Source organism: Rana temporaria, chromosome 4 (assembly GCF_905171775.1).
Source record: "Rana temporaria chromosome 4, aRanTem1.1, whole genome shotgun sequence".
Classification (NCBI taxonomy): domain Eukaryota; kingdom Metazoa; phylum Chordata; class Amphibia; order Anura; family Ranidae; genus Rana; species Rana temporaria.
The window spans coordinates 214,314,745-214,319,346 of record NC_053492.1 but is presented as its reverse complement, the minus strand read 5'-3'; positions in this window follow the sequence as shown (position 1 = coordinate 214,319,346).

Sequence of the window (4,602 nt, the reverse complement as noted above, 5' to 3'; positions counted from 1 at the left end):
TTCTATCTAATTCTTTTAGAAAAAAAAAAAGAAAACGCTAAAAATGCATAGATGTGAATCATACACACTATGGGCCAGATCCACGTAGCGCAGCACTTCTTTATGTCCGGTGTAGTGTATCTCAGATACACTACGCCGCCGTAACTTACATCGTATTTCCCGTAGTCACAAAGAATTTGCGCCGTAAGTTACGGCGGCGTAGTGTAACTGTGTCGGCGTAAGGGCGCGCAATTCAAATGGATGAGATGGGGTCGTGTTTTATGTTAATATGTCTTGACCTGACTTAAATTACGTTTTTTTTGAACGGCGCATGCGCCGTCCGTGGGGGTATCCCAGTGCGCATGCTCCAAATTAACCCGCAACAAGCCAATGCTTTCGACGTGAACGTCATTCTACGCAAAGCCCTATTCGCAAATGTTTTACGTAAACGACGTACACAACGGAAAATTCGACGCTGGCCCGACATCCATACTTAACATTGGCTACGCCTCATATAGCAGGGGTAACGTTACGCCGAAAATACGTAAAAAAAAGGGCCGGCCGGACGTACGTTTGTGGATTCGCATATCTAGCTAATTTGCATACTCGGCACGGAAATCGACGGAAGCGCCACCTAGCGGTCAGCGTAAATATGTACCTTAGATCTGACGGCGTACTAAGACGTACGCCAGTCGGATCTAGCCCAGCTTCAGGCGTATCTTGTTTTGTGGATACAAAACAAACATCCCCCGGAGCAACCTAGCAGATACGCGGCATATCAATAGATACGCCAGCGTAACTGCTTCGTGGATCTGGCCCTATCAGTTTTCCTGCAGGTTTTCCTCTTCAGGTTTACCAAAACCATCTAATATGAGGTCAAACCTTAATGCCGCGTACACACGGTCGTTTTTTGTGATGAAATAAAACAACGTTTTTAAAAACGTTATTTAAAATGATCGTGTGTGAGCTTCACATCGTTTTTTGTCTTCTAAAAAACGACCCAAATTTTTTTCGAACATGCTTCAATTTTTTATGTCGTTTTTCAAAATGTCGTTTTTAGTATCAGGCCTCCGGATGTTAGGAGAGAGCAAGCCTGCTCTCAGCAATGATGCCAAACAATTCGTCGCCACCTGATCAGGGTGGGTAAAGTGCCTCCGGACAGGCAGTTATCTCAGGCCTGGCAACCGAAGCGTCACTTGCAAAAAATCACTGGGAGGATGCAGGCCTCTGCCACAGGCTGGACAATTTAGGATTTAGAAAAGTCAGGTTGAGTAGATCCTCCCAGTTAGTTCAATCAATGTCACCCACTGACAGTCTGAGCATACCTGTCATACGGTGCGGTGACTGGATCCCCGGTGGTTCGTCTAGGCCCTCCGGACAACCTCTGGTTCTAGGTTCTCCCGAGTCGATTCCCACCGCACAGCTCCCAGCTTGGGATCCCTCCAGCAACAGTTTGGAACCCAGCAAGACGCTGGGGTCCCTGTTTAATTAAGGTGCATGGTGCTTGACCTCGGCATGGCAGGACGCGGTGGCAGGGCCCATGGATGCGCGTACCCTGTGCGCAGACTGACCTACAGGACGATTCTGGAATTGGCAGCAGCCTAAATTCCATAATTCGTGAATGGGAGTGATTAAGCCTCTCATTCCCCACTAGTTTTAGTGTAGCGCCCGTACCAAAAGTAGGGGGGCGCTACATACAGATGATGTACAAAAAAGCCTGCAAACAGTTTACTGAAGACAAGCAGACTAAGGACCAGGATTACTAAAACCATGTCCTGTGGTCTGATGAGACCAAGATAAACATATTTGGTTCAGATGGTGTCAAGTGTGTGTGGCGGTATCCAGGTGAGGAGTACAAAGACAAGTGTGTCTTGCCTACAGTCAGGCATGGTGATGGAAGTGTCATGGTCTGAGGCAGCATGAGTGCTGCTGGCACTGAGGAGCTACAGTTCATTGAGGGAACCATGAATGCCAACATGTACTGTGACATACTGAAGCAGAGCATGATCCCCTCCATTCGGAGACTGGGCCGCAGGGCAGTATTCCAACATGATATTGACCCCAAACACACCTCCAAGGCGACCACTGACTTGCTAAAGAAGCTGATGGTAAAGGTGATGGCCTGGCCAAACATGTCTCCAGACCTAAACCCTATTGAGCATCTGTGGGGCATCCTCAAACGGAAGATGGAGGAGTGCAAGGTCTCTAACATCTACCAGCTCTGTGATGTCATTATGGAGGAGTGGAAGAGGACTCCAGTGGCAACCTGTGAAGTTCTGGTGAACTCCATGCCCAAGAGGGTTAAGGCAGTGCTGGAAAATAATGGTGGCCTCACAAAATATTGACACTTTGGGCCCAATTTGTAAATTTTCACTTAGGGGTGTGCTCACTATTGTTGCCAGCGGTTTAGACATTAATGGCTGTGTTGAGTTATTTTGAGAGGACAGCAAATGTACACTGTTAAATAAGCTGTACACTCACTACTTTACATTGTAGCAAAGTGTCATTTATTCAGTGTTGTCACATGAAAAGATATAATTTTTTTTTTCAAACATGTGAGGGGTGTACTCACTTTTGTGAGATACTGTATGTAGCGCTACCCCCGAAGGAGCCGCTGGTTAGATTTGGGACGGCATAATTAAGTTACCTCTGAGATGTGTCTAGGGGTGATGATGGTGGTGAGAGCAGTGACGGAATGTCCAAACAGTTGGTTGACGTTTTCAATGCTTTTATTTCTGGTTCAACACGACCAACAGTCAACTTGAGGTAGACAGTATAGGTTGGTGAAAGGAGAATAAACTTCGCAGATTCAGGCTATGGATAGAGAAAGCAGTCCCGCTTCCAATAATTACACTTGTCACGTCGCCACTCCTGCCGGAGTGGGTAAAGTGCCCATGGACAGACCCCTCTCACAGGCCTGGCAGCCAGAGCACCACTTAGAACTTCTGGGAAGGAACAAGTCTCTGCCACCGACTTGGCTCTAATAGAATTTGGATTGGTAGTGAGACCTCTGCCACAGGACTAGTATACAAGAACATGAGATAGTAGAGCGAATCCTCCCAGACTATAACTCGCCTGAATCTTTCTCAGGTGGACTTCTTAGCTTGGGGTTACCGACTGACAGTTTGCAGCATACAACCTGTCAGTGTCCGGTCACCCAGATCCCCGATGGTTCATTCAAGCCCTATTGGATCACCTGCCTCCGGGTTTTCCTCAGACCGATCCCCCACCAAACAGCACAACTCGCTTGGGATCTTCTCATTTGAGATGGGGGACCCAGTAAGTCACTGGGGCCCCTTAGCAGCATCAGTTGCTCCGGGCCATGAGGGCCCAGAGTCAGGAACTCCGCGTAGCATGTGCGCCCCGGCCTGGTAGGCCATATCGCCGGGGCCCGTGATGTGCGCACACCCTAAAGGTGGGTGCCGCACCTGGAACCAGGAACCCGCGAAGAACTCTGAGCAATGGCCTCCACCACAGAAATACCCCTCCTCAGCATGCTCCGCGAGGAAAAACTCCTCTAATTGGCTGCTGGGAAAAAGCGGCTCCACCTGGACCCCTCTGGCGCCACCTGCCACCCAGAGATGAAACTGCATCTCTGGAGCACAGAATGACCCACAGGACAGTTCAGGGCTGGCAACAGCCGAAATTTAGCGAATCATAATAGATGAGAGCAAGTAACTCTCTCATCCCCCAACTACATTTAATATAGCACCTGTACTGAAAAGTACACAAAAGGCGCTACATGTATATTTAGCAGACACAAAGGAAACAAATAAGAGAAATTCATTGTTAGGCTTTATATACACTTCACTTGCAACTTTACACGTGTGCAGTGCTATATGATTCAGAATGCTAAGGGCAGATACCACGTGTTAACATGCTTTGTGCTTAGGCTAGGGTGACCAGACATCCCCGACTTCCGGGGACAGTCCCCGGATTGAGAACATTGTCCCCGGACCAAGTCTGTCCCCGGATTGGATTTGAACAGGGGCTGGGGCAATTTCAAAGACTGTCAGTGCAGAATTAAAAAAAAAAAATATCTGAATTACACACCCCCTGCCGCTCCTACTAACTTGAGGGGGGTGTATTTTTTTCCATTATCTGTGCCCCTTTCTGATGATCATGTGCTGGTCGGAGCAGAGGGAATAGTTCTTCAGTTTCGGGTGCATGGCTCCGCTGCCTTGGCTCAAGTCCTGGTGAGCCGCCTACCTACCTATCTCCTTGCCTTCCGTGGCAGAATGTTCTCCCTCCGCTTCCCACCCAATAGTACCCAAGGCCGGAGAGTAAGACTTGACAGGCTGTGAGGCAGGTGGCGACAGGAAGAAAGTCGCCGATTGCCGCCATTACTATAAAAAAAAAAATATGTCCCTTGATTTCATTTTCAAAATCTGGTCAGCTTAGCTTAGGCAGACCATTTATTTTTAATTAAGCTGTCAACGTACTGCTATAATGTATGCCAAATGGGTACATTTTTATAAAACACACTGACGTTGGCTTAAGGACAAATAGACTGTGCACTTTGCAAGTGCAGTTGCTCCAGAGCTTGGTAAACAAGGTAAAGCTTCACTTTACAATTAATACCCAATCACACGCAAGTGGAGAAAAAACAGCATTTTTGCTTAC